Source organism: Lissotriton helveticus, chromosome 10 (assembly GCF_964261635.1).
Source record: "Lissotriton helveticus chromosome 10, aLisHel1.1, whole genome shotgun sequence".
Classification (NCBI taxonomy): domain Eukaryota; kingdom Metazoa; phylum Chordata; class Amphibia; order Caudata; family Salamandridae; genus Lissotriton; species Lissotriton helveticus.
The window spans coordinates 255,353,862-255,381,162 of record NC_136071.1 but is presented as its reverse complement, the minus strand read 5'-3'; the positions used below and the strand labels follow the sequence as shown (position 1 = coordinate 255,381,162).

At 47.0% G+C, this 27,301-nt stretch overlaps 1 protein-coding gene and 1 pseudogene across 1 annotated transcript in view; both read left to right on the top strand.

Annotated features, from left to right (window-relative positions):
* The window catches only part of OXSR1 (oxidative stress responsive kinase 1), a 633,421-nt gene that overhangs the window by 100,989 nt on the left and 505,131 nt on the right, over positions 1–27,301 (top strand). The gene's annotated exons all lie outside the window — the stretch shown is intronic.
* On the top strand, positions 14,019–14,945 carry LOC144785147 (nucleoporin NUP35 pseudogene; annotated as a pseudogene).

Here is a 27,301-nt window from a genome sequence, read left to right as displayed (position 1 = left end):
CAGTGTCAAAATGCAACAAACCAAGGCCCTTTAGTCCGGCTCTGTACCACGAGTGCGTACGTAACGGTCATTCTACAAAACAATGAATCATTCATTTCTGTATGACATTCATGTCCTTGTTGTCTGCTACAAATTAAGTGTTGGTAAAATAAACACCATGATTAATTGTGCTCAATGTTGTACGTGTGTTAGAGTTCTTAATTTTTTTTAAACGGTTGTTGCTAAAAAAAAAAAAGAGAAAAGAAAAAGTAAGCTGTAGGCTGCATGTAATAGCAGTGCAGCGCCATCAAGATCAGACCTGCTAGACAGGACTCTGATACCGCTGAAGGTGACGCTGAGCCGACCTGCTGCTCATTGTAGCCTCTTCTGGTTAACTGGGAAGGACCTGCTGGTTCTCTGTGGCTTTCAAATGCACAAGAGATTGCCTCTGGGTGTTTGGCAACAACTGAAAGGACTCACTATGCCAATAATGGGGTACGTTGAAGGACTAGCGCACTTTTGACCAGTGGGTAACCAAAATTGCAGCTTTTCCCAGGGAGATCATAAAGGAGGAAACCGAGAAGGAGCAGTGGGCATCGAGGGTGCGTGGAGTCTCCCTGAAATAACACCAGGAGTCACCAATTTGCGCATGTTAAAGTGTCTAGTTTTAGTACAACTGTGTGATTTCATGAAGATCTTTCTTGCAAAGATGGGCAACTGGTGTGGTCATTAACATAATTGCGTCTGTTGGCTAGTTATTGAGATCTGAGCGTGCGCACCCCCACACTGTAATAGGCTGGGCCATAGGACACAACTGGCACACAACCTTAACTCCCACGGGTGAGGCCCAGTAGCCACTACTTGTCTTGTGGCTGCCGGAGTGGGTATGACTGCTACCGCGTTGAGAGAAAATGGTGTATTAAATACTTTTTGTTTCATTTAATTTCTTCATGGATAACTGTATTAGGATATGTCAATGGTGCCCACCTGGTATGCAAGCATTTACCAGGTCAGGATGAATCTGGTTTTATCTGGCTGGTGCAGTATCTAGATAACCAAGGGTTAGTTTAATTTATAGTTGATGGTAAAGATGCATTAGGGTATCTAACATGTCAACTTTTCCCCCTTAACTTGGTGACCACAATGCATGGTGGATCCTGTTTGGTTCCAGAGAGAGACTGAGAAATGTCCGGTGCTCAAAAGATGAGACGACTCCTTGACTGATTAGTCCCAACTGAGCAAAGGTGGAAATGGGATACTGGTTGCAGGCTCACAACTGAGGCAGTTAGTGATTAAACCCTAATCGGACTCTGTTGATGCCCTGTGCTTGGAATGAGTACAATTTATTAATTGAAGGACCAGTCTTTTGCCTAAAGACTTGGTAATTCTGACTGCAGAATAATATATAATAGCTGCTGAAAGTTAAAAGCTCCAAATTGTATCTTGTGATTGAGCTGGCAGCCTGCCGTAAGGAGTGCTATTGTATATTGCAACTTTACATATTGGCACTATCCTGATTTTCTTAGTAGTGTGTTCTGGGTATGTGAAAGATTTTGACTTTTGAAATTGGGTCGTTCAGCTAGGAACAAAGCAATAGGACTGGTTTGATTGTGTTAGTTTTTTAAATTAAAGCCATGATTAGAAAGAATGACTGGAGGGATTCATGTTGTTCCCCTTTTTAGCTTGAACTCGGACAGTTACAATACAAATTGTTGTTAAAGCATTTACCAAGAAATGTTTTATTAATAGAACACAGCATTTTGAGGTGCCTGGATTAATGGTTGCCTTTGTAGGTCAACCCATAAACTATGCAGACTAGCGATCTGCCTCAAGTTTATTCATCCGAGCAGCTTCTTGGAAGGCCTAGTTAATATGTTCCAAGTGCAGTTTGTCTGCGCTGCTGAAATCCAAAGAAATCAACAGAATGTTGCCACCAGGAAATGGCTATATTTGACTGAAACTGCAGGGGAAACCTTACCTGGTTACTGTTCTGGTTGCAAATTCATAGCTCTTTCTCGATGTCTGTAGTGATACATGTTCGCTCTCAGTAGGTGCAGACTACTGTTTTGCTGCTCCTTAGTGCACCTAATCGGGTGACATTCAGTTTCTTAATGAGAGAGTTGTAAGTCAAGACACACAAGATTGCAACTATCAATTAGGTTAGAGCATTATTGCGTACACTGGCACATTGAAGGTAGGAGGCTAAGTTGGAGTGAACCGAATTTGAACCTGTCCTCCTTCCTAGGTAGGTGAAATTGGTGCCACTGATTTAAGTATTAAGCGGATGTTCAGCAGCAGAGTTGTTCTGTCTTCAGAGTGCTAATGAGTTATGTCCTTTTTCCATGTACAAGCCAACTACTGCTATTTGCAATTGGATGGTTTAATCATGTCCTTGGATTGGCCCAACGATTATTTGCAGAAACCAATGAGAAAACCAAACATGATTACTCCTTGAGCGCCATTGAATTGGCCTTGTGGATGAACAGTTGTCTCATGATCCCTCTTCATCAGCTGTGTTGTCATTTAAGTTTTTAGGCGGTCTCTTCGGCATCTGTTGTGGTGCTCTGCCTGTTAAAATCACCAGACAGATCACCTGGCCACACTGTGCCTGGGCATCCTTGTGACATTTGCTGTGGACAATCACATTGCCAAGCCAGTCTGGCTTTCGTACTTCTTCTAAAAAAAAAAAAAAAAAAAAAGGTACTGCTCTAGTCTGCTTCAGGGTCCAACCAGGGCCCCTTCCAAACACGAGGTTGGAAACTATGCCTATTTTCCCACCATGGTCTCATAGATGAATTGTATACAGAAAGCGATCATTTGTTTTTTCCTCTCTGTAGTAGGCTCCTTTTAATATTTGATTCAGAACTTTAATGTACGGCAGACCTATTTGTTTTACTGCTACTTTTTTTTAGGTCTAGCTTACCAGACAGTAAAAGTTGTTTAGTAGCAAAAGACCTGTAGTCGACTTACCAAAAACGTACGGTCCGCTATTGTTTACCATTCATTGTCACACATCAGCTTGCTTCATATTTGATGACTTTTTTTGCCCTAGCTTGGTCTATCTTCTGTTTGTCCCTCCGCTGGAGCAAAGCATCTTTACAATCGCTCTTAATGTCTGGTTTTTGTCTTTTCACTACTCACCTTTAGGGAACTTTTTTTAGGTCTCGGCCTGCCAATGCGCTTGCGCATTGCTGGCGGAGATTATAGTAAGGGCAAAAGAACAGTCTACCAACGGAGGATTAGCCACAGTTCATGTGATCTACGCGCGTGCCCAAATCAGCCACGTTACAAACCACCATTTGTCTGTGCCGCACATCGCACTTCAAAGGCTGTCACTCCCCCCCCCCCCCCCCGCAAGCGCACACCGCACTCTTCTACTTCCCCTCCCACCTCCCACGGCCGGCCGCTCTTCCCATTCACGCGCTCTGCAGGTCACCATTTGCCAGCAAGCGGACTTCAAAGACTTCAAGCTGTGGCCATAATCAGGCTCCTCTGCTTGCTGTGACCCCTCCCTTTTCCCCCTCCATCCTGGTCAGCCTCGCTCTCCCAAGCGCCTCGCTTAGGCACATACATACACCTCTCGCGTGCTCCCCCCACCTCATCCGATCACTTTCACGTCCGCTTGGTCTTGAAGACCCGCGTTAAGAAAATAACTCTAAAAGGATTGTCTTTGCTTAGGGGTAAATCACAACTGCGATCAGAGATCTTTGTTGAGAACCCCTAAAAGGCTATGTTGTTGGAGATTCATGTTTCTACTTAGTCTCACAACTTGTCTCCACCAGCACTGACCGCAACTGCCCCTGGACGCTTCCTCTCATGTGGTGCCATTTCCACTTCTCGCTCTGTTGGTTGCACACTCGTTCCTTCAATAAGCCCAGTATGCCTGTCACACTCTACTCTCCATGTTACTGAATACACAACCCAAATTTGGTTGGTGTATTTAGTAACATGCTGCACGCCTCACACTGCTGCACGCCTCACACTGCTGCACGCCTCACACTGCTGCACGCCTCACACTGCTGCACGCCTCACACTGCTGCACGCCTCACACTGCTGCACGCCTCACACTGCTGCACGCCTCACACTGCTGCACGCCTCACACTGCTGCACGCCTCACACTGCTGCACGCCTCACACTGCTGCACGCCTCACACTGCTGCACGCCTCACACTGCTGCACGCCTCACACTGCTGCACGCCTCACACTGCTGCACGCCTCACACTGCTGCACGCCTCACACTGCTGCACGCCTCACACTGCTGCACGCCTCACACTGCTGCACGCCTCACACTGCGGCACGCCTCACACTGCGGCACGCCTCACACTGCGGCAGGCCACACACTGCGGCAGGCCACACACTGCGGCAGGCCACACACTGCGGCAGGCCACACACTGCTGCAGGCCACACACTGCTGCAGGCCACACACTGCTGCAGGCCACACACTGCTGCAGGCCACACACTGCTGCAGGCCACACACTGCTGCAGGCCACACACTGCTGCAGGCCACACACTGCTGCAGGCCACACACTGCTGCAGGCCACACACTGCTGCAGGCCTCACACTGCTGCAGGCCTCACACTGCTGCAGGCCTCACACTGCTGCAGGCCTCACACTGCTGCAGGCCTCACACTGCTGCAGGCCTCACACTGCTGCAGGCCTCACACTGCTGCAGGCCTCACACTGCTGCAGGCCTCACACTGCTGCAGGCCTCACACTGCTGCAGGCCTCACATCACTCTGGGACACCACCACATCACTCTGGGACACCACCACATCACTCTGGGACACCACCACATCACTCTGGGACACCACCACATCACTCTGGGACACCACCACATCACTCTGGGACACCACCACATCACTCTGGGACACCACCACATCACTCTGGGACACCACCACATCACTCTGGGACACCACCACATCACTCTGGGACACCACCACATCACTCTGGGACACCACCACATCACTCTGGGACACCACATCATCACTCTGGGACACCACATCATCACTCTGGGACACCACATCATCACTCTGGGACACCACATCATCACTCAGCCCAACCACATCATCACTCAGCCCAACCACATCATCACTCAGCCCAACCACATCATCACTCAGCCCAACCACATCATCACTCGGCACCACAACAACACGGTCCTTGCTTGCTACCAACAAGCATTGCCATAGCCAATAGGACTCACATTAAGAAAGTGTAAGCTATTGGCTTTGTGAATAACAATGCTATTAATTTATATATTTTCAAAGCCAACACATATTAAAAAAATTGTCATTTACAATACAAATAGCTCACACTTTCCTAATGTGAGACCTATTGCATTGCAAATGCTTGTTCTTTTTGGTTAAGCACTCCAAGAGTTAATGGGTTTTCCAGCTCTCTCCTCTTCCTGTGTGCTCCCCTTAAATGCTCTCTTCCTTCCTCCATGTTTATCACTCGTGTAATTCTCCCTGGTTCCCACTAGTGCTCCATGTATCTCTCACCTTTGCATGCTTCTCCCAGCTCCCAATGTTGCAGTCTTTTGTATGCTTATGTCTCTGAAGTGTTTTGCCCCCCCCCCTGCTGCCGTGCTGTTCTACTCTCCCAGCTCTCACACCCTGTGTTTATCGGTGGGTGCTTTCCCTCTCCTCTTGTCTTGTCCCTCATGCAGTGCCTCACCTTTCTCGATCCCACCTGCTGTGCCCATTTGCTCCTCTGTCTGTCCTTTTTATTTTTTATTTAAATATGCGCTTTTACACTAAAAGTTTAATTTATTTTTATTTACAGATCCATGTTGCATCTACCATCTTGTATTGGTAAATAAAAAATTAAATGCTCCCACGCAAGGATTTTGGCATGCATACATATTGACACTTTAAAGTGTTTTGAAATTACGTGACTGCTAGCAGCAGTTGTCATTGAACCATTTTTATACCAGCACTAGCAAGGCCATTAGTTACTGTTTATGAATGCACTAAAAAGCAAGACCTAAAAATCCATATACGTTAATGACTGCCCTCCTCCCATCTGTGCTGCTACCAGAGAAAAACACCATACATTTTTTAGTTATCTAAGACATGTTATTAGCACTACAATGGCGTGTGTGTGTGTGCGCCCCTGAAATTCAAGCTCATACAGCTGGATAAACAAAATTATTTCAGTTGTGTGTAGGGCAAGCACTTTTTTGTGGAAGCATACGTCTGCCCAATCAAGATGTGTTCCTGACTCCCAACCTGTGGGTGGAGCCAAAGCCCTTCTCCTGTTGATTCTCACATATTTGTCTGGCAACAGCTGCACTGTCAAGCCAGAACATAAAAATGTATGCATTGTTGCACATCACCAGGGGAAGGGTAAAGCAAACCACTGTAGATCATTACTGAAAGACACTGGCAAAGCCAAAAGGTCCTAAAGGCTTTACCACTGCTTGTTAGGTCAGGCGTGGCGTACTGTGCAGTCGAGCTTGCGAGATTTTATGTTTTTAGGAGTATTTCACTAGTGAGGGTGAAGCCCCGCCCCTCTTCTCTATTGGCTGTCCTCCTAAACGGTGGCCAGCCATTGAAGAAGAGGTCCTAGTGATGTTCTCCTTTCTCGCTAAGCCCCGTCCTTTTCAGACTGGGTTCAGATGACCCCATAAAGAAGATAAGGAACCTTTTACCCCAGGAGGAAGTCGGGGCACCCAGTCTATAAGGGACTGGGCTTTGAAGAGTAATTTCTTTTATTTCCTGCGCGTCTTCCCCGCCCTCTGCCCCAGCCTTGGACGGTCATTGGTCTGTTCCCCCATCTGTCCTGGGGCCTGGCTGAATGGAGGCGCAGCTGGAGAGTAGGCTCCTCGTTTGAGCTGCTGCCGGCGGACACTGGACCGAGCCTCCTCCAGCGGCCGAGCCTGGATTCACTCTGATCCGAGGGACGCTGGTCTTGGACGCTGGATGCCACGGCGCACTGTCCATGGACTGGAACAGTAGAGGTAAGGACCCTGTGCCTGTAGTTCACTGCTGCCTCCTCGGAGTCCCCGCCCGGAGCCTCCTAATGGACCCAGAGCGTAGGGCTTGAGTCCTCCCCTCAACAGGCGCTGCCATTCTTCTTACTTCTAAGTTTAAAACTAGGAATAGTTTCGGCACATGAGTCAGGTGTAAATAGCACGGCAGCTTTAATGCTGTACACGGGCCAACAATCCTATTACTCTGGCAACCGTGAGCGGCTGCGACGTCACTTCCTCCATGGAAGCTCTGCCAGGGCTCGTGTGCTGTCTCTACTGCTCCGCACGGGGCGGCCGTGTACGATCCCGACTGAAGAGAAGGCTGCGACGCAGGAGAGCTTGTGAGGCCGAGCACGGAGGATGGCCGCTGCCACGGAGTGTCAGAGCGGCGCCTCCGGCCGCCACGAGAAGAGCCTGGGTTTGCTCACTACCAAGTTCGTCACCCTGTTGCAGGAAGCTAAGGATGGCGTGCTGGATCTTAAAAGTGGTCAGTGCGACTTCCGTACTCACTGGAGATGCGTCCTGCATGTGCAGGGGTCTAAGAGCGCTGCATTCTCCATTCGTATGAGTTTGGTGGTGGGGTGCAGTCTTAAAGAGCCGAACTTGTTTTCTACATGTGGCAAAGTTAGGAGAGAGTAGCAGAGAATGAGACACCTGGAAATTGAGGGTCCTCGTCTCGAGTCTGATTGAACATGTCATTCTTTCGTTGGTCTGAACCTTTGCTCTCTTTGCGAAGTGCCCTTACTTCTCAAGTAGGGGGAATGTTTTTAGGTCTCGCGTTTGCGAGAGATTAAGCTATTGGCATTGTAAATGACAATGCCATTTATTTATGTTTTCAAAACCATCACATAAATACAAATTTTGTCATTTACAATGCCAATAGCTCTAACTTTTGCAAAGGCGAGACCGTTGCGTTGTAAATGCTTGTTTTTAGATATTGTAAAGGAGCTGCATGAATGTTGCCTCAATTAAATTTTATCTCCGTATTTACTGTTATCGGAGAAACCAATCAAAGGGGAACGCCAAGTAATTAGGCTGTTTCTCTAGGAAAAAGTGAGGCCCATTCTTCGCTTTTTAGGTCTCGTTGCGATTACAGTGCGCAGCGCTGTCTCGCCAGAGATCTATTGTTACTGACACAGCTTTCCAGGAGACAGCACCTGGCCGCGCGCCTTTCCTCTCCGAGGAGGCGATCGGAGCGTGCCACGCGCACGCGAACACGCTCGCTGTGGCCAGCTGCTGTCTCCTGGGAAGCTCCAACACCACACACGCATGCGCATACACAGACAGACACACGAGTGCCCATGCACGCACGCACATATAGACACCCCCCCCACACATACACACACACACACGCGCACACACACACACACGCACGAGTGCACCGAGCCCCCCCCCAGCCCTTTTGAACTTACCGGGCCAATCTCGGGGGACTCCGCTCTCAGCACGCAGCAGGGGCAAGCACCGGGCATGTGCCTCGTGCCCCCTCCGCAGAGTTCACGCTGCGGCTCTTGCCAGCTCCTTTCCCAGGGCTCCCTCTTGGTCAAGGGAGCCCCGCAACACTTGCGCAACCTCCTGCTGGCAGCCCCGGGCTCTCCACCGCTCACAGGAGCCCCGGGCCGCGATATGATTTACACCGCCTGCCTCCTCTTCCGGTCTGGACGCGGCCCCGCCCCGTCACAGGCGACATTGCCTGACTTCCGGTGCGTGCGCGGCGGTATTCCGGGGGCATTTTCTGCCACACAAACCTTGCCAATTTTTCACTCTCTACCCCGCCCGCTGCCCACGAAGGAGGCCCGGCCCCCAGGAGCGGGACCGGGTGCCAGAGTCCCGCTGCACTGGGAGCGGAGACGCCGCCGACGGAGCCCCGGAGCAGCACGGAGACAGAGTGAAGTCCCCAAGAGACCCGGTGAGTGCGGGCGTCTTGAGGCGGGGGACCCAGTGTTCTTTAGAGGCCCCGTGGGGGCCCGGGCATACTCCTGGAGCGGCCCCGGAAGACAGCGGGCCGCTCCCTCTTTAATTCCAGCAGCTCTGCGGGCGCTGTTATTTCGAGTCCCCAGAAGTGGGACTCCAACGTTTGGGGCATATTGGTTCAAAGCCCCCCAGGGGCTCCTGGCGCCATTATCATTTCGAGTCCCCCGAGCGGGACTCCAGCATCACGGGGCAGTTGTTTGCTTTCTTAGCCCACGAGGGCTCCGGGGGCCATCATTGTACGAGGGGGTGCGTCGGGGCACATTGCCGGTGCCCGCCCCCCTCCTGCTAAAGTGGTAGCGACATTTGGTTATTTTAGAGCCCAGAGTGGCTCACAGCCCACCGTGCCTGAGGTGCTTCACCAGAGCTGTGTGAATAACAGCTGTGAGCCCGTGCCTGAGGTGCATCATCAGAGCTGTGTAGAGCTGTGTGAATAATAACAGCTGTGAGAGCAAGGAAAAGTCCTCCAGCCTCCCAGTCCAGCAGGCATCCAGGCAGCCAGGGCTGCAATTAGTGTTGCAATATTTAGCAATGTCAAAAGCTCAAACTTAATTACTGCGAGACCTATTGCATTGCAAATGCTTGTTGTTGTAGTAAAGAAAGGTGTATGTGTTTGTATAAGGGTGCAGAATTTCACGATGTAACCTACTAAAAATAATTTGACAGGATTCGCCAATGAATAGCATTTATCAAAGAGCACAGTGCCTTCAATCAACATTTCTAGCATGTACATGCACTCAGTGTACTGGATTAAAATATCTAATTTAAGTGTTAAATTGAGCAACCTTTTTTAGAATAATTCCGATAGTTTGACACTCGCTGCTCCGCACTGAGTTGGTTTTAATAAAGTAATAGACTCAAAAATCAACAGGACCTTCGTACCTGGCTGGGAAATACAAAACGTTCTTTTTTTTTTTTTTTTTTTTTTTTTTTTTACACACAAGTCCAGCTTCCAACTCTTATCGCCCAATGTTCTTCTATGTATAGAACACTCTACAACCTGTGCATTCACCAGAGAGTGTTTAACTCAAGTAGTACAGCAAAGGCAATTGTATTAGATCTAGCAATTGCTATGATCATTGTATTGTCTAGTATAAGAGGAGAAAAACACAGACTTCTTTCACCAAAGGATGCTGCTTCTTCAGAATCAAATTGTGTGTTGTTAACATAGGAGCACATCAAATAGCCACCTCCAGTTGTGGCCATTTCCCCAGAACCTAAGTGAGACCATCCCTTTTTTCTGGGTTGTGTGTGATTTCATAGAAAAACAATTTCATGGAATACCATTACAGAGAAACCATTTCATCCTAATTGTTTAATTGACATTTTCAGAATGAATGGCCTTTACCTTTTCATAGAAAACAATAGAATGTCTTCTTTGTCGAAATGTTGCTATTGAATGCTTTATTTTTTCAAGCGTAAATGAAATGGTTGCAGTTCTCACTTTCACAAACAGTTTTGCCTGCTATAATTATTTGAGTGATTTTCTTCAGGGGACATTATTGCATACTTACTTACAACTCTTACATTTTAAAACAATTACTTGGATGTTTTTAATTTTCTGACCCATCACACCTGTAAACCCCATCCATTGCTGACCCCTCACTACCCAAACACCATGAATCCCTCCCCCCAAAAACCACTCCCCACACCTAAACTACACTAATCCCTGAAGGCTAAAAGACCTTTCTACCCCAAAAATCCTCTATCCCTAGACCATAAAATCCCTCACTACCCCTATTTCACCATGTCCAGAAACTTCTTTGTACGCCTAATACCCACCCATTCAATAACCCTTAAAAGACCTCGGCAAACCCAAAATCTACCCATCCCTAACCTCCTTTAAAAAAAAAAAAAAAAAAATAATACCCTGACCGCCATTAAACACCACTCACCCATGACTCAGAAGAACCACTCATCATCCTAAACTACTCATCGTTGAACCGTAAACACATCCAAGCTCCACCCATCCCTAAATCCTTAAAACCCCTCACCACCCTAAACTCCACCCCTATCCTGAATCCTAAAACCTCTTAACCACCCCAGGTGCTATCCATAATTGAACCTTAATCCTCACAGCCCTAAACTCCGCCCCTCAATGAACCTTAAAACGCTCAACACCCTTACACTTCACCCATCTCTGAAATCTAAAAACACCTCAGACCTAAACGCCTCATCCGTGAACCTTAAAAACCCCTCTCCACTCCCATGCTCCTTCCATCTCTAAACCCTAAAAACCCCTTTCTATGCTTGAACTTCAATTATTCCTTATTCAAAAACTTCTCATCGCCCTAAACATTACCCATACCTGAATTCAAAAACCCTCATTGTCCTAAACTCATTCCAAGTTTAATTTAGGATTTTCCTTAACACCTTCGCTGCGGCGGCTATTCTGCTGCAGCGCTAAGGGGGCGGGGGGGCGTGTCACGCCCATGCTGGTGACGGAGCCGCTCCGTCACCAGCCTCGGTTGAGCTGTGCTCATGACGGAGAAGTTCCATCATGGCCCCGCCCGCTCAATGGAACGCGTCGCGCAGGCGCGTCAGGCAGGCCATGACGGAACCGCTCCGTCGTCAGCACAGCGCCTCCGCGGCTGATGACGTAGCGGTTCCGTCATCAGCACGGAAAAGGTTAAGACCATCTTTCCTTGTAAATGTTAGCGTACATTTGAACATTTTTAAAAAAAATTCCTTGCATGTTTTAGTACAAGATAATGGTTAAAAAAAACTTGGATTAGATCAATTCGCAACTGTGTTTCTGATGGGCCTTTCTGATTCAAGAAGCTCTCTCATAGAGGCACTCCTTAATTTATTCATCTATTGTGGATGGAAATCACTAGATCAAAATTCAAAGTTTGAGAAAAATGTAAAGTATTGAATCGGAAGAAGGATTCAAATTCAAAACCAATCTCCATTTCACAGTTTATTAAACCAAACAACATCATCCACTCTGGATTTATGTAGAAAAAACATGTTCTCTATAATTTGTTTGCTAAATCCATGTCTTTTGAAAAGATGACTTTGTGACTTCTGAGTGAAGAAATTATCCTAGGTGAATGAGGACTAGAAATCCGGAATGAGGATCTGTAGGAAGGTGGAGTATTATGCGGTGATGATGGTTAGGCTTTCCCATGCAATACTCTTACAATACACCAAAGATGGTCTTTTGATTCACAATAATAAATCCTTAGCTCAGTCCTGGTACAGTGGCAAAGAGCAGTCCGGCTTTATTTACTAGAAGAACATGTGTTCATCTTTTCAGAGTACCAACATGGACGATAAGTAATTGACATGACTCAAAAGATATCCAACACCAATTTATAAAATTGAAGCCAATTTTTTTTAAAATATAAATTTAGACACCAAAACGAATTCAATCAGATAGGTATAATTGATGGTGTGGATTTAGAAGCAAAATTAAATCGGTGCGAAACAGTACGGCAATACTTTACCATTGTGGTCAATGTGAAAAAGCACTAGTGACAATTGGACACTTGCAGGTAGAGTTGCGTGGAATTCGAGGAGCGTAAAGGTAATGTAGTTCCCAGGACCAAGCCACAATAGTCTGTTCGGCTTTACCTGGCTCGAGAAGCCCGGGTGCTGGGTTGTCCTGGATGTCCTTGGCACTGAAGCTCGAGCCATGGGGGAGCTGGTTTTACTCTTGTACCATGTTGGGGAGGAAACGGGTGCAAAAAGTCAAGCAGCGAAGCCACTGCTGACATTGGATGAAGGTTTTGCACGGGTACTTCAAGGTGCAGCGTCGAGTAAAGGTGGTGATTGCCGGACTAGCCACCAACAAGGCATGGCAGCGGGAAGGTCAGCAGAATGTTATTTCGACATCTCGAGGACCGGGGGAAAATTGTAGCCGTCTGAAACTTTGTGGAGGTCAGGACTAAATTTCCCCCAATGCATTAAACCATCTGCTTTTGGGTGATCCCTATGAGGGCTCGATGGCGTGAGATTCTTTGGTTCCTGTACATTGTGTTTTCCTGCTGTATGCAGGGGACTAGTGCCACTAGTTCAGGGGAGTCTGGAGTTGCATTTGGCTCTCAAAGGGGTTCCTCTGTCTGGGGGAACCGACCTTTGGTCAGGAATGAGTCGCAGTCATGCATTTCCAGCAAGGTTGCCGCAGAATATTATGCCTTTGCTTTGTGCAGATCATGTTATTTCAGACACTGATCTCTTTGTCCTTTGTTGCAAGCCAGATTAGAACGGAGGTTGTGGTGTTGGGGGTAACCCTTAAATCCTAGAGTTAGGGGGGTGAGTGTGGGCGCCAATGGGCTACTAGCCCCAGTGGCTAATACGCCCTTGAAGTGTCACTTTTTCTACCATGAACCCTTTATTCTACCACTTTTTAAAATGACAGAAACCTTTCTTAGCTGTACAGACGAGGTAGCCCGCTCTAGAGGCGTGGGCTAGCGTTTTTGGGCTGTTCACCTGAAAATCTAATTTTCCTGCCTGCCCAGGTGCAAATGTGCCTGGAGGCAGGGGGAAGCTGTTGCCTCCTTTGGGAGGCAGCCTGGTTGCATGTTACAGGTGGTGAAGACTTTGAAGCTCACTGCCTTGATGTTCCACTCAACTAGCCATCCTGTCAGCGAGGGACGTGTGACCTCCTTCTTGTCCAGGCCATTGTTTCGGACTCCTGGGAGACTTCACACTTACTGGCAGTGGGTCAGATTCCTTTCTTGCAACTGTGGGCTGACAGCCAGAGCACAGGAAAGGCTGGGGCAACCAGGTGGGCAACCTCTAAGGTAGCCACCTGTGTGCATGCCACATTGTCCTCGACACAAGATGTATGTCGGGGATGACAAGACACGTTGTTTGATCTCAAACATGACATATTTCAGTGGTACCATAATGGAGATGGCAACCTCCAGTTTGTCTGGGTGCCAGCTCATGTTATCCTATGGACTGCTTATCACTCAGTGTCCTTTAATGGAAAAGGCCACTGTAGGTGACATATAAGGTAGCACTGACATATCGTCACCTTTAATATATTGCACCCTGCCTCCTCTGCTCAGGAGGCCTTCCTTAGGGGTGACTGGCACATATTATTAATAGTGCTTTGACTTTGCCACACAGGATGAGGCTCATAGATATATCCCATGTCCGCCTTCACAATGGAGCCCTTGGGGCAAAACCGATGACGCTTGGTTTCCCTACCTCACCAAAACATGGAGGTTAGTGCCCAATTCCTGCCAGGAATTTTAATGGGGGATTTACCAACTCCAGTAACTCCACAGCCTCACCCTTCTCTAGGGATGATGGAAATGAGAGCTCCTTCAATTTCAGGGGTCAGTCCTCCAAAGCCAGTTGTTCCTTGTCCTAAAGATAAAAGTGGCGCACCACCAGTACGAAGTATTTATGATGATATAACCAGTCCAGGACTTGGAGCAACACCTTTGAGTTCGCGGAAGCAGCACAGTTTTTCCTTCATGCATACTCCATTATCCGGCACAATACCATCTACACCTGGGACAGGCAGTAGCGTATTCAGCCCAGCAACAATAGGACAAACTAGAAGGACGATGCTGAATCCTGCTCAGCTTGATCCTTTTTATAGTCCAGGTGACGCGCTGACTTCAGACAACCAGTTAGATGACACATGGCTTCCTACATTCTGCTACAGTTTGCAGAGTATGGAAACATTTTAAAGCATGTGATGTCTAACAGGAAATTGGATGCACATCCAGGACCAGTCCAAATTGCAGGCCAGGAAAGCCTTGAGCAAAGATGGAAGGGTGTTTGGTGAATCTATAATGGTTGGGGTCAAGTCTTGCATAGATAAAAGTGTAATTGAAAGCTGTGACAGGTCTTACACGTGTTCCACATCCTCAGTCTACACACCACTAGTGAAAATAATTGGCACGCCTGTACAACATGCTACAACTCCTAGAACAACTACAGTGCAACCACTTTCTGCAGCGTATAAAGCATCAACCAGTGAATATCAGGTTGTTGCTGACTGACAGACACCAAGGAAATGTGACAACATTGTTTCTAAAGCCATGGAATACATGTTTGGATGGTAGTTCGAAGGTGGGAGAGCCTCACTGATATAAACCTGTCAGTTTTCTTGGTTAGTTATATAACCAACTGGCAGCACTATTTCTCTGTCTACTTGGGATGGCAGTTGGTGGTCTTTTAGGCTGCTGTGCACTTGGAGGGAGTGAACAGAAAATGTTGACTTGTCTAGGTCCCCGTAATTGTAAGATAATTACATGTCGGTCATCAGTGTGAAAGTAAAATGCTGGTTCTACTGCATCCGTTACACCTATTTAATAAGCAGCAATGTATATTTTTGACTAAAAGGATTGACATACCTAAGCAAAGGGACATTGTGCCAATTGTAACACGTTGGTGTGCTAAGGCACAAAAAGTTATGTTTAATAGATTTTGTATAGCAGCACCTTAACGTATTTGGTTGCTTTTCTTCTTCTAGAGGTACCTGATTAACACGTGCCCTTTTGAAATTAATATTGTCTATAATGAACATGGTCATAATGTTTCTGTCACTGTCTGTTTTTCTCATTGTTACATATTTTAAAATTGTTATTGTAAATTCACAAATAAATGTGTTGCCTACAAAGTTCGAGCAGTTTGCACTACTCCTGCAGTGGCAGGCCCCCTGTCATCAATTTACTGGGGTCACTCAGGATGGCACTAGCAGTGCTTCAGGCCCTGGTTACCCTTTTAACGCCCATGCCCTGAGTACCACTAGTACCATATACTAGGGACTTATAAGCGAAGATTTACGTCCTTGTGAGTTGGGGTTACCAGTTCACTTATATCAGTCTTAGCGAAGGAGAGTACTGGCATTTGGGCTTGGGCAGCAGACTCCAGTGCACTTTCAGAGTCATAATCATCGGCATTGGAGCAAAAAGTAGGGAGAGGGGCTGGTGACCATACAACAAAGGCACTTTGCTACAGAACCCCACTGTGGACCCATTTGGAATGTAAGCTTGATTGATGCAAGCATTTACTTCGGTGTATTCTCCCTTTACTGCTGGTTCTAGCATTCTGGAGGCAAGCTCCAAGTCAGGTTTTACTTTACACCTGTTTAAAGTACTGAAATCATTCTTTTATTTGTTCGGCGATTACTGTTCTAGGCATGCAACTTTGAAGGTGTGTAAATGACAATGTTAATAACAAAACTCTGGTACATAACTTTATCAACTCAAGATTGATAAGTCAGAGTGGTGTCACCAGTGTTGGATCCTGTGACATTAGGTTTATAAAAATATCTGCAGCAGGTGTGAAACTCACTGCATTCACTACGTGACTTCTACAGCTTGGCTCATAATAGTATACAGATTTTCATGTTTCAGGTCTGATCTCGAGACCACCATCACTGTTTTGCAAATCTAATTTTATTAAAAAAATCATAAATAAAAAAACACACATATATACAGAACTTGACATGGTTTGGGTGTCAGCCTTCTTCATTTATTGGTTTGTCAACCGGTTAAAAAACAGTGTGGTAAACCGGTATGGAAAGCAATATTTGCAACAGTACTTGCAGTTCCCCAGTTTTACTTGGAGCCAAGTATTTGAGTACGAGGTGATAAAATAGTTTTCATTAAGGTAGACGGGATGTTCTTTGCTGCTAGCTTCTGCCATAGGATATTATGTGGATCTGAGGCAAAGGCCGCGTTGAAATCCATGAAGAATAGACATAGCAAGCATTTTGATTTAATAATTTTATCAGCCCCATTGCCAAAGCCAGAAGGTTTGCAGTGATCCCCATCCCCTTTTAAATCCTGTTTGGTGGTCGGGAGGAAAATACAATATTCTTTAGCCACAAATTGAGTTCTCCATGTAGCCTCATTATCCTGCAGGGAAGTTTGTCAATAGTTTCCTACGTTCAAGATTCTGGTATTTCTGCAGTAGAGATGCAGTGATTGTATTGTTAATAGGGTCTCCCGAAATTTCAGGTTGCCTTTAAAGAGTTGTTGTGGTAGGCCATTTGGCCGTCTTGCCTTATCCTGTTGATTACTTCAACAATCTGTTGACTAGTAAAAACTGTGATTTCCATGGATGAGAGTGCACAAGTTTCTGTACTTAATGATTTTAAATATTCCATATCAGCTACTGTTTTAACCACAGGTATTCCTGCACCCCACTTGTTCGTTTCAATGGATTTTGGGGTTGCCATTGTATTGTTACATTGTGCCTTGATGATCTAATCTTCCTGTTGGCGTGCAGCTATATTTGCATAGTTTACAAGAGGGTGGTGTTGGTTACTTTTATTTACAATCTCCCAGAACTTTTTTGCATTACTCCATTTACAGGCAAGGCTGAGAGTCGGCCAGTAGTTGTCATGGGGAGCATGTCTGATTGCCCATATTTTATTTTAAAAGACTTTTGAATGACTGCAATTTTTACGTAAGACCGGCCCGGTTGTGATGCTGTTTTTAAGCTCTAAGCTGTTTATGCAGTTCCTTTTTAATGGCCCTTGTAGATGGAGGAAGCCTGTGGCATAGTAGTTTGTTTTGTGTAGGAACATGTGCTCTGCGTGAGTGTGATAGAAACTCGTCAGTCAGGTTCTTGATTCCCACTTCCCAAGCCTTTCTCGAACTCTGATCATTTATGACCAAATTTTCCATAAGTCTGCATTGCTCCTCAAAGTCCTTTGCTGTAGCACCTTTCCAGTTTTATCTGTTTAGGTTGGTAGTTGGTGATACAGATCCAGAGTATAGACTTTCGCCAGAGCTGACTTTTATTGCCTAGCTGCAAAGTATGCAGATTATGATTGCTTCCTGAGTGAACGTCTAACTTGAAAGGCTCCAAGTATCTAAACGAGGAGAGTCTCATTGTATTGTATTGTATGCCAAATTTATAAAGTGCAACTTTCACCCAGCTGGTATCTTGGCGCTGTAGCACGTGACATCAACACCCACAGATGGAAAAAGGAAGTGGATCGGCAGTAAACGTTCTCCATCATCACGGGATCATATTCTAGGGAACAGCCATGTTTTAACATTTTTCCTAAACTGCAGGATGTGTAATCTATAGTGGAACAGGATTTAGTGGTGGTGTGAGTCTGTGATGTAGGCTGGTCTTCTCTTGCTGTTCTGATCGCTGATCTGAGACCGACATGCAAGCCTATACCCAATATCTCCTTTACAGTGGGATCACGTCTTTTAGTCACGGGTATCATATGATATGAGATGTTCAAATGGTCGTCTTGTAGCAGTACCAGTTAATCTTGATAATTGTTGGAGAATGGATTTCAGTTTAAAGAAGCCAGTTAAGATGGTGTGCCCCGACATGCTTTTGGCTTAGTTTGGTTATTATTGACTCCAGTATAGGTATAATCTCACTTTTTAGGTGGAGGCGTGAGTGGATGTAAATATTCATCAATATGAGTGGTGCTCTAAGTTCACACATCCAGTTTGCAACCAGCATAGCCATGATCCAGGATCAATGTAGTGCGATTTCTTCTATATTAACACCCTTATCAAAGGAAGTGTAAATAGCTAGGCCACCTTTAGGTCCGTCTATTATCGTTGTTGTTAATGCTTAGTATCTATATTCAAAATTCCTGATCAGGGGAATGGATGTTATACTCCATGTCTCCTGCAGCATTATCACATTAAATTGCTGCTAGTACTTGACCGCTTCTACATTATCAACCAAGTTCCTCAAACGTCTTATTTTCTATGAGCATATCTGCAGACCAGTGGAGGGACTGAGCGTATGCATAGCAGGTAGTCCGTTTCCTGATCTATTACCCAAGGCCATTGGCAGCCATAACCAGTCTGTCTCCATGTTGCTGTTTTGACTCGACCTGTGTTTCCACCCTAGTGTATCTTTCAGCTTATTGCTGTATTTTTGGGCGGGTTTTTGCTGCTGATTGTGTTTTTCAGAATTGAAAAAGACTCTTTTGAGCAACTGCTATTGTGACTGTCCTAGATTCACTGTAGAGCTGTACTGGGTATGCTTCAGTTAAATATCTTGTTAGCTCTATGCCCCAGTTCCTGAAGTGATACTTTTCTTGCCACCTTTGTCCTTCCTGTTCAGCCGTTGAATAGTTAATTAAAGTGGGTTCCTTTGGTTGTGTTCCTCTAGGCAGGAAAAACACAATGGATTGTATGTCTGCACTGGTTAAATGTGCCAGTGGCACATGGCTTCTGAGTAGATTCAGGAAGGATATTTCCCCTATTTAGTATATTGTGGGGACCTTTCAATACATATTCTGGGTAGATTAGGATCTTTCTTCCTGATTGGTCAGTAATGCCTGAGCTTTGTATTGAAGCAGCACCCAGGAATGGGACAATGAAGTGGAGCACAGTTGGAAACGCCGACCACAATCATCGGTCATGCAATTGGTGGATTTTTGAGAGGTGTTTGCCATGCTCCCTGTCCAGCATTTTTGCGCCCCCACAGTTTAACTTTTACTCCACAAGCATTTCTCACACCTTCAGTCCGATAGGTGTGAGAATTGATTGTGGTCTAAAAGTTAAAACTGTGGGGACGCCAAAATGCTGGACAATGTCTGTGAATGGTCTCCTTGCAATTGAGGGTGCGTCTCCCTCCCCTCTGCCTCCAGACAGACACCATCCCTGAGAGGCCGGGGGGGGGGGGGGGGGCCCCTCCAATGGACCTTAATTGCAAGGCGACACCTTTTTAAAAAAAATAGATCGCCAGGGAAACAGGACACATCACCAGTGCGTGGCCCCATGCTGGTGGGCTGAGTGCGAGGCCCTGTGCAGCCGCCCACGCTGCCCATGCCTAGCGCCGACCATGGCGGTGAGAACAGCTGGAGCCGAACTGTCAGACAGCCTGTCTACCTGCCTGCCTGCAAAGTCAGTTGCAGCGAGCCCTGCCCTGCTCCCTGTACGCACGTGTTTCCTGGAGGACGCCGTCTCCCTGCGCTGAGGCAGTATCTTCACAACAATGCTAGCCGTTGCCGACGCTGGATACACGTGTCATAAGACTTTGGTGCGGTTTTCTTGCATGTCTGTTAGTTTTAAAATGGAATCAAAATAGAATAGGCCACGTGCAAGCAATAGGGAAATAGGCAACGGGCAGTAGTGTAACAACCGTGAGTGGCGATGGAAGAATGCTGATATGCAGTGACGCATCAGGGTGAAGCTTGCTCCCAGGGAAGCACTTAAACTAATCAGCAGAAGTGGCACGCAAGCGGGTGTGTTGGTCCCTCAAGCTAGCACAAGCCTCCCTAGTTGAACGCTGGCCGCTTCCTACCTTTCCAGGGGCCTGCTGCCTAATGCACTCACCGCTGCTGTCACTGTCGGCAGCTCTGCAGATTGTTCATCTTCTGTAACAGCCACTACTGTCCATCTCAAAGTTGCCTCCTGGGTTTTGTCGGCCCTTGATCAAGTGACAGGCAAATGACCGATTGTAAGTCATGGGGTATCAAGCTGCCTGGACAAACCGAGCAGGTCCTCACGCGCTGAGCATCCAGTGTCCCCGGGCCAGCAGCAAGCTCCACCCTCACATGTAGCCACGTAGTACCTCCTTGTGATTTATGATGCCCGCCTTGAACTCCTTGATCACATCTGTGTGGGCATATAAGGTTAAACACTGTAAATGCTATTTCACCTTCCCTTCGTAGACTTCTAAAGTAAAATTCATGTATTCGTAATAGATGTGAAATATATGCCCTACTTTCAAGGTGCCATCTTTGTTTATTTTGATTACAAGATGGAACTGATGCTATTTTGAAATATGTTGGAAAGTATGAATGATAGTGGACTGCATTTCAGAAAAAAAATATTGATTAGTGGGGTGGATTACCTGGGTCCCCACATTAGCAAAGAACGGTTGGGTCCTAATGGCAGTTTGAAAGCCATTTAAGAAGCTCCGTCCCTAAAGTACAAATATCAGTCGCAGTCTTTTTATGGGTTGGTGTAGTATTAAGATGTCGATCTAATTTTGCTAGAAAGACCATCAAGATAAGGGTTGTTGAAGAAGACAAACCTTTTCATGGTGTTAAAAGTATGATAAATAATTTTTGAAAATGCAGAATTAAATTGTCGCTGTTTAAACCTAGAAACTTTTTTGACACCAACGTGGTAGATCCCAACAATGTTTACAGTTGTGTAGTTTTAATGCAGTCGAGTTGACGGAGTGCAGTGACTGTAGCATGTGCGTCCTGTTCATGGAGAGGAACATTGATTTGTTATTTTCCCACCTAGAAACCAAACGGGGGCCCGTGACGTATACCCTGTGGAGGATTTTAAGTTGTACCAGTCGGAGTCGAGCTGGAATCGCGACCTCCTTGGGAGAGGAGATCGCAGACTGCCAGTCCTCGTCATCTAACTCGAGACTGTCACGGGTCCACAAGTCCCGGAGATGCAATAGGAGGTCCGACCTATCGTTAATTATTTTTTTATAGACAAGGGAAATGGTACTATCAGGTACATGACCATCCAACAATCTATCTTCTAATGGGGACGATTCCGGAATTACACCCCCCACTGGGAAAACTGACATCAAGGCATGGCGGACTTGAACATAGCGGAAGTACTCTGTGTCACCCAATTCAAACTCCGTCTTTAACATCTCAAACGATTTCACCTGACCTTTGACCTAGAGGTCTTCCACCTTACTAATACCAATGAGGTCCCACTTATCGAAACCCTTGGTCTTCCACAATTTACCAAGCTTATCCGAGCCAAAAAGCGGGGTTGCTAGAGTCAAGCGGTCTTTCCATCCCATAGAATTAGTTGCGTCCTGCCACACACGTACTGCCGTCTTCGTGGGCCCTGACAAAGCCTTAATCACCGATTTTGAATACAGTGCCCTATAGTAATTACCCTCAGGCAACAGCCATCTATCCATGGCGAAAGCAGGGTTCAATTCGGGACCATACATACCATGATTAATGGCACCCAATTGAGACGCCCAATAATAACGTTTGATGTCAGGGAGAGCAATACCCTCGTCATACCACGGGAGCGTCAGTTTGGCAAGTGCAATACGGGGTCTACCGTCCCATATCAACTTCCTTTGAAGACCCTCAACTGTGCGAAAATAGCTAGCAGGAACTATATCAAGAGTATTCTGGAGGGCATAAAGAAAGCGAGGCAGAGACGACATTTTAAAGAGGGCCGCACAACCAAGCAGCGAAAGCGGAAGCTTACGCCAACCCGCGACGTCCAGTTTCAATTTAGTGAAAGGCGGGAGAAGATTCCGTTCAAACCTAGTTGCGGGGTCCAATGAGACATAGATACCGAGGTATTTAAACCCCGATTGCGTCACCTGAATGGGACAATTACGTGGAAGAAGAGGGATGTCACCAGAAAGAACGTATAGATAGGATTTCGTCCAATTAATAATCAGGCCAGAGTTTTGACCAAAAGAGGTCAAAACATCACACAAGACCATTAATGACTTCCGGGGCGAGGTCAGATACAGTAAAATGTCATCTGCATAAAGCGAGATGCGATCTTCAAACTCAGAGGACCACTGAATACCCTTCATCGAGGGCTCCCACTGGATCCACGCAGCGAGGGGCTCGAGGGCTAAAGCAAACAGGAGCGGCGACAAGTGACCACCCTGGCGAGTATCTCTCTCAAGACTAAACGGAATAGAGACCCGACCATTCACAACAATTTGCGCAAGGGGGTCCTCATAGAGAAGCCGCACCCAGCCAATAAAACCGGGTCCAAACCCAAACTTAGCCAACACGCCCCACAAATATGGCCATTCCACAGTATCGAAAGCCATAGTGGCATCCAACGACGCCAAGATGGCCGGCTCACGTAACGTTGCAGCCCTCGCGAGAACTCCATGTAGACGCCTAAGATTCAGGGCAGTGTTTCTATGTGGGATGAAACCGGATTGATCCGGATGGATCAACCCGCTAATAATGGTGATTAATCGGTTAGCCAGTAATTTTGCGAGGATCTTAGGTTCGGCATTCAAGAGATATCGGCCGATACGATGCACACTTATCTCCTGGTTTCCCTTCCTTATGAATAACCACAATGGTAGCAAGACGCTGATCACGGGGGAGAGAACACTCGCGTGACTCCAAAAACATATCCCTTAAATAGGGAGCCATCTTGTGAGGCCGCAACTCGTAAAGTTCAATAGGCAAACCGTTGGGACCCGTAGCTTTCCCTGAGCGCAGGGAGCGAATTGCAAGAGCCACCTCATCCGCTGTTATTGCAGCTTCCATTTGTTCCCTGTCAACATCAGAAAGACGCGGTAAAGCAATATCACGCAACAATAGGTGTGAGTCCTCCTCCGGCCTATCCGACACGGAGGAGTAAACTGTCTGGAAGTGATCCGCAAAACATTGGACAATCTCTACAGGGTTGGTGACTCGAGCACCACTCGCCGTCTCTCAATCACAGGCACCACACGACTAGCTCTGTCTTTCTTATCCAGCCACGCTATCAATTTGCCTGCTTTATCTCCCACATCATATAGACGTCCCTGTTGTTCTCTACTCATGGCCTTAGCTGAGTCAGTAACCAATGCCCTGTATTCCAACAGTTTTAGTCGCAGAACATGTCTTAGCACGGGTAACCTCCTGCTCCAGGCCAAGCTCCAAGTCCGCTATCTCCATCTCGATCTTGACCACCTCCTCATCCCTCCGTTTCTTAACGCCCGTGATTAACGACAGGGCCTGGCCCCTAAAGACAGCCTTGAAAGCCTCCCAAAGCGACATCGCAGACGAAACGGAACCCTCGTTTTCCAGAAAATATTGGTCAAAAGATTTTACCAGGTCAGCACGAGTTTTAGGGTTCCGGAAATACCAGGGATTAATCGGGGCTACCCGTCCCTCAGTCCCGGAATTCAACTCCAGTCGGAGCCATAGCGGAGAGTGATCGGAAATTCCCCGAGCCAAATGCTTAACCTCAGTGATAGAAAGTGCCTGAGCAGCAGGCACCAAAACATAATCAATCCGTGAAAGGCTACCGTGAGCGCCCGAATGAAACGTGTACTGCCGCTGAGCGGGGTGTAACAATCTCCAGCAATCTACCAGGCACAGAGTGTCAATGAGATCGCGGAGCCAAGTCTGAGCCCCCTTAAGATCCCTAGGTGGATGTCGGTCAACCATACCAGAAACAACAGCGTTAAAGTAGCCACCTAATAGCAGTGACCCCTCGGGGAGAGCGAGGATAACCCGCCCCAAGTCCGCAAAAGTAGTTCACTGCAGGCCAGGGGGGACATACACAGAAACTAGGGAAAGGGTCCGTCCCTCCCACCTACCCGTAAGAGCAACATAGCGCCCTCTGTCATCGAGGACAGTGGTGTCAATCTCCAGCGGGAGAGAATTCTTAACAAGGATACCAACCCCCCTGGAACCAGAGGAAAACCCAGCATGGGCGACCAAACGATACCCCTTCCTATTCATGGCAGGACAAGTATTACCTATCAAGTGCGTCTCCTGAAGAAGGACAACATCAGGGGAAAGACGTTTTAACAACTGCAGTACTACCCCACGTTTTATCCTATCCCCCAACCCATTCACATTCCAGCTCATCAGTTTCAACCCCCACCCCCATCCCGAAAAAGAAAGTAGATCCAAACCCAGTAAGAATCCAGCACTTCGATCAGAAAGCCTAACAATACATTGCCTTGCATAAAAACAAACAAACTCCCCAACAGAATCCCCCATCCCCCACCAACATCCCGTTACAAACCCCCCCACCCTGCACCCCTGCTTGAGACTAGAAAGCCACTCCAACTTGCAGTGTGCCTGTCGCCTCCACATCTAACTAAGCTACAAAAAGTCAATCAGAGGAGGAAAGAGACCCACCAATAGCCCCGCAACCCCCCGAATGTCACATCAAATAACATAACAGAATCAGCGAACCACAGTTCGAGGCCAACTAGAGACCCCAGAAACCAGACAGCAGGTGTTCCATCAGTCCGCCTTCCGCCCCACCAGACTGTTCCTCCTGTGCACGCTGACTCTGCAGAGTGTCCAGCCAGTTGGCCACCCCATCCGGTCGATCAAAAAAATAAGTCCGCTCCGCATGTTCGATCCTCAACTTAGCCGGGAAAAGCATAGCGTACTTAAGGCCCATGTCACGCAATCTTCTCTTCACCCCTAGGAAACCAAGTCTCTGCTTCTGGACCGATTGGGTAAAGTTCGGGTAGAAGCTAATGGTAGTGTTTTCAAACTTTATAGGTCCACCCATCCGTGAGGCCTGCAGGATAGCGTCTCTATCACGGAAATTAAAGATTCTTGCGATAGGCCGCGGTGGGGCACCCATCTTCAGTTTACCACCCGGAATTCTATGGGCCCGTTCGACCGTAAAAAACGTACTCAGTCCCTTGGGTGCAAGGTGGCTAACGATGAGATCCTCGACGAATAGGTCAGCCGCTGGATCCTCCGCCTTCTCCGGGACATTATTCCGCCTAGCCCGTCCTTCAAAATCCTCCAGGCGACGCACAAAGAGGTCATTGGAGGACCTCAAAATTGCGGACCTCTGTCTGCAGGTCAGCAACGTCACCCGTCAGACTGGTAGCTTTAATGTCCAACGACTTGACTTTCTCGTTCGTTTTCGTCAAGTCCGTACGGATCAAGTTGACATCTATCGCCACAGTATCGAGCTTATGGGCGAGAGTCTCCAGCTGTTGCCCAAGGGAGGATTTGATCCCATCGATAGCGGCCATAACGTCCTGAAGGGTCAGCTCTGTTGCCGAAGTCAGTGGATCTCTCGTGTCCTCCAGCGACCTGCCCGGTCCACCGGGGGATCCCTTAGCCTGAGCGTAGCGATCCATGATGTTAGTCTGGGTATAGCCACCCCGTCGAGTGGTCTTAAGTTTCTGCTTCTCCCCCTCCGGTTTCCCCGCCCTTGAAGGATGCAGACCGACTTGGAGCCGTTAGGCAAAATAGAAAGATGGCGGCACCTGGGACCCCCGAGCGGAGGCCCAGTTTCAGCCAGAGGGCATCGGCCAAGTGTCGTCCCAAAACCAGCAAGGCAATGAAAGAGCACACTCGAGTGCAGCGCAGGATAACAGCCCTCAGCACGGGGGGGGAAGGTCCCAGTCGAAGATCTCTATGGAAGACAAATCGAAAGTGAAAGTCAACCGCACCGGTCGTCCCTGTCCCCTCAGGCCGATGTTGTTCAACTACAACTCTGGCACCATGCCAACTCCACAGCCGGGCGTCACGGAGATGTAGGCCATAATCTTTGGAGCACCACAACACCAGTTCCCGGGGTCCAATTCGGAATCGGAATGCAGATTTCGCCTCACCTGTGGTTCGTCTTCACGAGGACGTCAATGAAGGACAGGATAAACGACAGGATAAATGCGGGAGGTTACGAGGGTCTCTGGAGCCCTAAGCTCACACGGCAATCTTGGTTGCGCGCGAAGCTCCTCCCTGTTCATCCATTGTTAGTTTATTTACGGGGAGATCCTTCATCAGTGGCTGATTGATTCCTTTAATCAGCAAGGCATGTGTTCTATATAGCGTACTATATAGTATTGTGTGAATGCACTAGGTATTCCCACTAGACTGTCTATGACCTCCCCTATTTGAGGTGTTTGGAAGGGTGTTGTATGGTATTTTGCCCGTCTGGAGAGCAACTCCCTGGTGACCAGCAAGTATAACAGTTTTCCTGTTTTATCACCTGTCTTGTAGCAAATCATTTTTGTGGCCAACCAAGTGAGTTTGCCGAGTCTATGGCTATTTGTGGTGTTCTTACCTTCCCCAATTGCTTGGCTGCTACATTGCTGCTACATTGTCAGCACAGGCCGCTTACTATTGCACTAACTGCCACAGTTGGTATTACAGTGGGTTAATCTATAACTCCATATGGTTCTCCTAGAGTCTTGTATGAGAAATCGTTTTCCCCCTGCCTCAAAATGGGACTGGCATGATTTGTATATATTATGTATATCCAAAACTGTTGGATAGCAGAATGTGTAGTATACTTTTGTTAGGTTGTAGAGGAGATGTGTGTTCTTGTGATAGAATGGTGTATGCCACTCAGTAACAGAAGAGAATCCATTGCTCTTGGAATCGTATTTACCAATTGTCTATGGGGCCTCCTAATTATTAAATTAGTTCTTATGTTCTTCATCATTAAATAAAAATCAATTTTTTACATCCACGTTCAACATAAACTTATCTTTAACACGTGCCATGGTTTTTGCAGCCATTGACAGTTGGATCTAGAAACTCAAAACTGTACACTGCGTACCCTTCGTGAGAGGTGTAAAAGTATCAGATGCAAGGAAATCAGATGTGCGGTTGCCTAAGTGTTGGTTTTGGCTAATTTATCAGTAAAAACTAGACAAATGCTCAAATGTATGCATCGTAAAACATGCAACTGTAGATGGCCAGTTATCCAAGTGTTTCTTTGGTATTTCACCACGAAAAGCTTAGATCAGAGGAACGTAAGTGAGCAATATTGGAAAATATCTGAAACAAATGCTAACTCCTTTCTATAAT